Below are 7678 nucleotides of genomic sequence, written 5' to 3' on the forward strand. Positions count from 1 at the left end.
GTTTTTAATAGTCAAATCAGTAGTGTCCCCTCCATTGTCTTGTAATTAATGGAAATGATACTTTAACTTGTAGACATGGTCCAGTGGAACCAAGATACTTGGGTGATAGGCACATAAAAGAATTATGGCCCAGCAACATTGAATGATCTCTTCTTGATCACATCTGGCACTAAATGTCATAGCGTGTGCTAAAATCAAGTAATGCAGTCCGGCCCTGCCTTTCAGTGAAACTGAGCATACTACACAAAACTGACCCCTGACTTAATCCCCCGATGCCATTCTGACTACAAAGGAAGGCATCATCTTTCCCCAGAAGCTTTGGAGCTTTACACCAGCAATCTTGGATAGCCAAAGCAGATTCCAGGTCGCTTCCTGTTTGAAAACTTGACTCTCCCCTTGGCTGAGTGGCTGGATTCCTCCCTGAGCCAAGCTGCATGAGTGATGGACCCAGCTGTCAGTTCACTTGTAAAAGCCATGTCAAGTCTCGTACATCCTTCAGTTCTTATATTTGTTTTTTGTTTTGCTTTGCTTAATGGGTGTAAGTTAATACATACTCATTGTGGTGAAAATTCATGAAAGGGTAGTGAAACCATCTTGTATTGTGGTTGCTTTGCATGCATTATTACTTGATAATAAGCCAAGGTAAGGATTCGGTAAGTAGAAAGATAAATATTATATGGACCATTTCAATACGTTAAGGGCTTTCTAAATTGAAGAGATGAAGTTTTACAGCGTTTTTGCTTGTCGGTTACTGCTTTGTTTAAAGTAGTGGGGATCCAACCCCGGGTCTTGTATTCTACCACTGAGATATACCCTTAGTCTCTATGCCTTTGCTTTAAGAGTATACTAAAAGTGTTAGTGTTCCATTGTTGCGATAAAATACCATTCATGACCAAAAGCAATTTAAAAACAAAACATTATTTTAGTTTATGGTTCCAGAGGGCTAGAGTCCATTAATGGCCTAGTGGCAGAAGCAGGAAGTAGATCACATCTTGTCCACACACAGGAAACAGCAAAAGACAGCAAGAAGTGGTAGAGTGAGGTATAAACCATCAAAACTTGTGTGTGTGTACATTTTGTATGTGTACATACTTGTGTACATACATACATATATCCATGTAAATAACATACTTCTCCCAGCAGGACTCCACCTCCTTAACTTTTCCCAAGCAAGAGTCACTGACTGAGAACTAAGCGTTCGAATAACTGAGCCCATGGTGGGAGGGACATTTCTCATTCAGACTACTACAAAGGGCCTATATATCATATTCCAACCTATTAGAATGTTTATAACTTATACAGCTAATTATTTTGTGGTAAGTCTCTGGACTTGAGAAGCACAACTGCACTAGTATTAGAATATAATACTTATTAATGTTTTAATATATAGACGGCGGTCATTAAATACTCAAATGATTCTAAAACCATGCCTCTTCCTTCCATTTGTTTGTGTATGTGTGTATATACTCCATGTATGTATTCATACATGCATGTGAAGTCTACAGAGGCTAGCAGAAGGTTCCAGATTGTTGTGAGCCACAATACATGAGTTGAGAAACAAACTCTGGTTCTCTTCAAGAAGAGCAAGTACTCCTAAGTGCTGAGTCATCCTTCCCACCCACCATGATTGTATTAATAAATAGCACAGGGGCTAATACAGAAGCACTGCTCCAAGTTAAAGCTTCTCGACTAGAAAAAAATCAAAGTGTTATTATATATCACACACAAATATAATTCTCCTGATTAAATCACCAGAGTGTTAGCTAATCAGTAACTTCCAATATATAGAAGTCAGATGTACCTTCTTTTAAGAAGAGGTAATGTGTAATTATCTAAAATCCAAAAGTAAGCATTCTTGAAAGGATGTAGTCAGTGCAATTGCCTTTAACTATCATTGCCCTGCTTACTTTAAATGGCCAGTATATACTGTAGCTAATTGTAGAACTGAAGCACAAAGCCATATAAAGAGATACTTTGAGACCTCACAAGTTCACAAAATTATGAAAGTTACCAAGAATTCCAAGAGCACTTGGAGATATCTAAATGGAAAAATAATGTTCAATTTTTTTCATTCAGTTATTCACATATGGCTTTCTTAAAAGGTGAAATAAATGTCTTCACAATGTGACTGCATGAGTTTATTCTAAAAGATTCTAGATAACTCCCCTTAGACTATAGGTTCATATGTCAAGGACAATTGGTTTTCTGTTTGTTTGGCTTTTGGGCATGCCTTAATAACCACCCTATGAGACAGAAAGAAGAACATATCTTAGAGCAGGATGTCCTGTGGCTACCATTCCCAGTCTTTAGTTGCTTTTTCTTTTAATGCCAGGAAGAGCGTCTTCATTCATTAGTTAATATGAAACGCCCATGGTATAGGAGGTTTTTCTGTTCATGCGTTGCTTTCATTGGCTAATGAATAAAGAAACTGCTTTGGGCCTAAAAGGGCAGAACTTAGGTAGGCAGAGAAGACAGAACTGGATGCTGGGAAGAAGGGCAGAGTCAGAGAGAGAAGTCATGCATCTTCCCGCTTGAGACAGACGCTGGTTAGAATCTTGCTGGTAAGCCATAGTCACATGGCAATACACAGATTAATAGAAATGGGTTAAATTAAGATGTAAGAATTAGCCAATAAGAAACTAGAGCTAATGGGCCAAGCAGTGTTTTAATGAATACAGTTTCTGTGTGGTTATTTCTGGTGTAAGCTAGCCAGGCGGCCAGGACAAACAAGGGCCCCCCTCTCTTTGCAACATGCCCACATGAGATGAGAGCTTTCCTGAGTGCCCATGCATATGGAAGATAAATGTTGTATGTGTACTTCAGGCATTGGATGCTGTGGTGAAAGTCTAGGGCAGAAGTAGCAGAGCTTGGAAGACACTCTGACTTTAGAAATTCTCTCTTCTACTTGGAATTTTAAGTCATTAATTTATACTAGATAGGTTTAGTCTGGCTCTTCACCGTGTTTTGGTCCCTGTTTGTTTTAGATTCTTTGGGGGACATCTTAAATAGACCTGGCTGCTTCCCACAACGGAGCTTATGAAAGGCAGTTCTATAGTCAGTCTCTTTGAACATGAAAGTAACCACCACCACTGGCCTGCATCCTTCCCAGGTGTGTCTAGGCTCCACTGTCTGAAGCATGTGCCTATGGGAGAAAGAGCCACATGAGTGTTAGTATAATGCTCAGAACAAAAGAGGCACAGACTCTGCTAGTCTGAGCTAGTCATTCCTCACATTAACCAAGTGAGCTAATACCAGAGGGGAGGTGACTGGAAAACACATTAGATACAAATTTTAACCTGATTTTGTTTAATCTATATAATGGAAGACCTGAACGGACCAAATAAGCTGAGGTTGAAGGGCCAGCATGCAAGAAATGCCCAAAGCCTCTTTTCCTCTTCCGGGGAAAAATGACATTTTTGACTCAAATATAAGGTGAAAAATAATAATTAGAACTGTTTTAAAATGAGGGAAAAAAACCAGACTGGCCCTGAACGCAAAGAGATCTGCCTCTACTTCCCGCGGATGGGATCAAAGGTGTGTACCACCAAGCCTAAGGGAATGGGTTATTTTTTTTATGAAAAATAACTATCAATTTTTTTTGAGACAGGGTTTCTCTGTGTATCTCTAGCTGTCCTAGAACTTACTCTGTAGACCAGGCTGGCCTCAAACTCACAGAGATCCACCTGCCTCTGCCTCCTGAGTGCTGGGATAGAAGACATGAGCCACCACCACCCAGCCAAAATACTTCCTAATATCTATAATTTTTAAAAAATATTCTTTGTAGAACACAAATGTATAAGCTCTTATCCTTTTATTTTATCATATTCTGTTCATATTTCCACACTGATTTTAAAGTTCTTCCTTTGTGTGTCTTTATGCCATGTCTGATGGTACAGGCGGCTGCCCTGCTCCGTTGGTGTAATGAGATCCCAGAGACCTTCTTATCTATAAACTTGTGGCCGAGCATAATGGATGCAACACGATTCGCCCAGACCTCTTGTTTAACAGTCAAAACCCTTGTAATTTTCTCTTTGTTGACGTCCAGCAGCTGACCCGAAGTCACCATGTAAGCTCCAGTGGTACGTGAGAGCTGTAAAAAGGCCTCACTTGGGATTTTCAAATGGGAAAGGAAAGTTCCTGTTTCCAAGGTGTCGTTTCAGCTCTAGTGTTAAACTCTTCAAACTTTACTGTGAGTTGACATGTTCTGTAGCTTAAAAAACAAAAAATAAAAAATAAAAATCCCACATTTCTTATTCATTTCACTCTGTGTGATTCTGAGACTTTCCCAGCAACTAATTTCCCAGAATCTACTCAACTGATCTGCCGAGTTTCCTGTTAGCCTATTAAGTTTTTTCTTATGTTTCTTTTCTATCCCGGCATTCTTGGAATCCTTGGAAGTACCTACAAGGCTAGCTGATCTCTAGCTCTTTGGTCCCTGTTGTTTTTGCTACAAAATTCTCTCATTTAGATGCTGCTAATGCCATTGTATAAGCGGGTTCCACTCTCTGCAGAAGCGAGTCTTACCCTTGAACACCACACAACACAGTCCGTCACCAGCCATTTCTGTGCATGTGTCCTCCTCCTATCCATGATGATCCACATCCGCCCTTAGGCACAACGTTCTATGTTACTCCAGTTTCATGCTATGATGGAGCTGGTACAGGTCCTCTTGGTTTTTTGTTCTGTTTTGTTTTGAGACAGGGTCTCACTAGGTAGTTCTGAATGTCCTGGAACTCACTGTGTAGACCAGGCTGGTCTCTGATTCAGAGATCCATCTGCCTCTGCCTCCCGAGTGCTGGGATTGAAGGAGTGCACCACCACACACAGCTGGTCCCCCATTTTTCCACTCAAAAATGACAATAAGCTGTAGAGACAAAGCTAACTCTTTGCTTGCCCTTAGTAAGAGGCGCCTCTCAAATACTTGCTAGTCATGGAAGAGGGTTCTGAACCCTGCTCCTCTCTTCATTTGTTCCCTTTGGCTAATTAATCTTTTATTTTCCACCAATATTCGATAATTCAAATTCTTAGAGTAATGAGATGTAAATATATACAAGACACACAAAAGACAGAAGCTGCCGCTGAAAGAGGCAGGTTCTCTGTGCTCTGTGCAGTGCTTTGTGTCGCTGGGCTGCCTTTGTCATGGATCTGTCACTAAGCTGATTCCTAGAACTCTCTCACCACACCTCTGTACCTGTTCCAGTAATAGCTGGCTCACTTCTCTCTGAACCAGAGAAGCACAAAAGAATCTCCCGAGTAGTCAGGTGTCCTTCTTTAACACCACAAAGTGCGGCTGCTATTCTTCATTGCACTTCTTGGAGGACAACCCTTGGATTTATGTTCAAGGTGACTCTGCATTCTGCTTGGCTACTACAGTCACGGACTGTAGCCCATTAGCCCTTCTTTTCAAGTCATTATGGGAAAGAAGTTATATAGATACTCTTAAAAAGAACCTGTTTTGGTGCTGTCTGTCTGTCAAAAATGTCTCCGGATACCACAGCCAAGATGCTAGGCCACAGAAAAACAGCCAAACCCTAATATGTATCATTGGTGCCGCCTTTCCCTCCACCAAGACAACCTTCCTCCGTCCAACTTGCTTGTTCAAATGTCATTCTCATTTATCTCAGGGCACACAATGCCCATCAACTACATTTCTAAATTTGTGGGCTTAATTATCCTTGGCAACCTTTGTAGCTAGAGGATAGACTTTGGGAAATTCTAAGGTAACAGGCATATTTTCTCAAAGCAGTTAAGAAGTTAAAAGTGCTGTGATACCCAAACACAACCCTAAAGAATCCTTTGGATAACAACTTGGCAATGTCTTTCCCTGCAGTCCTTCACAAAGCTCTATGTATGTGTGGTCCATCTTCTTATCTTTACGAGAGTCTCACTGGTGATAGGTTTCTATAGCTTCTGATGCCCTCCGATTCCAGAGTGGGTTTCATTGGTCTCTGCTTAATCCTTCCTGATCCAACTCTTCATACTAATCAAGAAGGCATAGTTCATGTCATTCCATTAGAATCAGACATGTGTCAGCAGGTATAATCCACATGCGGATGCTAAGACGCTGACACTTTGTCTCTGCCTGCCATCTGGAGTCTTTGGGCACTGAGAGCAAGGACTCAGTGTGGTGGTTTCAGTAACAAACAGCCCCCTTAGGCTCAGGCATTTGAACACGTGAACCCCAGATAGTGACAGTGTTTGGGGAGATTTAGTGGGCCTTTCTAAAGGAAGTATGTCACTGGGGGTAGGCTTTAAGACTACATGGCCTCATTCTTCTTCCAGTTCAGTCTTTCTGTTTTGTGTGCACTGATAAAGATGCGAGTTCGGTTGGAGCCTCGCCCCAGCATGATCTGAAAAGCCCCATTCCTGTCTCTCTTTCCAAACCCCGCCCACTCAGAGAGTCTCTAAACAAAGGCTCCCACAAGCCCAGTTCTGCATGCTTGGTGGCTACTGCAGCTTCCTTCCCTTGAAGGAAGTGAAGTTGCCAGTCACGCAAGTACCCATCCAAAGCATTTCAGCTTTTGACCATACATGGGCACAAAGCCAGCTCGTGTGGACACATCATCACCCCTTGTCTACAACCTATATAATCTTCCTGCTTTAGTTCGGGTGTGCGGCTTCTCTGGCCTCTATCTTTGGGACTGGAGGATCTACCTGGGAGTTGCTTCGATCAAATAAACCTGTTGTGACACTTTTTCAATTGGGCTTGATCCAGCTTACTGCATTGGTGGAGAAACCTATTGTGGAGTCAAGGACAGAAACCTTATCAGTGTGGTCCCTGAGCTTCCTGCTCCTGCCTCCTTGCTTGCCACCTGCTGCCATGCCTCCTGCCATTAATGGAATCACCCAAATAAACTCTTCCTCCTAGAAGTTGCCTTGGTCCTGCTATTGCATGACAGCAGCAGAAAACAAAGCTGCAATTTCCAGAGCCCTTTGTTCGCTGAGAGTTCTTTACTCATCAGCTTCGACGAATTTCTAAGAAATCATTTGTTAGGAAGTCTGCATGAGCTAAATTCAGCCTAGGACACTGGTTCACCTATTTTACACACTATCTCACTCACTTCTACGCAACCAATTTGATCACTGTGCCACTTATGCAGCCAGAAACTGAGCCTTGTTGATAGCAGATCTAACACAGAAGTGGGAGAGAGGCATTAACCGGAGTCCAGGCGTATCTCTGCTGATCCATAATATCTTCTAACTCACTCTTTTCGCAGGGGCCATGCTAATCTTCTCTGTAGCGTTCCAATTTTAGAATATGTGCTGCCGAAGCGAGCACCTAATTCACTCTTTTCATATGCTTTCTGGAGTCCTGGCCTGCAAAATGGTGACCAAGTCAGGAGCAGACAAGGAATATGATATTGGCACCCTGGAGAAAAAAGCATTTCTAGGCATGATGTAGTCCAGTGGCTAAAGAAGCTAAGTTAGGTAAATATGAGCTCTGTGTAATGGAGTAAGTAGAGGTGATTTAAAAAAGCAAGAAGTCAATTTAGTGTACAACCAAAGAGAACTCTTCAGATAGCAGAAGGGCCAAGTTCATCAAAGGCAGAGCTGCAGGCAGCAAGATGCCATGTCTCACAAGGCAAAGAGCTTTCAGGTATGCCTTCTCGGGTACAACTTAAAGACCACATGTGCCTCTATCATTCAAAGTAAAGGGTTCCACTTCCGAAAGGACTTT

General features: G+C 42.0%; 1 non-coding gene across 1 annotated transcript; it reads right to left on the minus strand.

The window, feature by feature from the left end:
- Positions 1-7171: 7171 nt before the first annotated feature.
- On the minus strand, positions 7172-7279 carry LOC125392503 (U6 spliceosomal RNA). The gene has a single exon (XR_007229562.1). It is a non-coding gene; the product is annotated as a U6 spliceosomal RNA (small nuclear RNA).
- Positions 7280-7678: the final 399 nt, after the last annotated feature.

This window comes from Myodes glareolus, chromosome 12 (genome assembly GCF_982192425.1).
Source record: "Myodes glareolus chromosome 12, mMyoGla1.1, whole genome shotgun sequence".
In the NCBI taxonomy this organism is placed as follows: Eukaryota; Metazoa; Chordata; class Mammalia; order Rodentia; family Cricetidae; genus Myodes; species Myodes glareolus.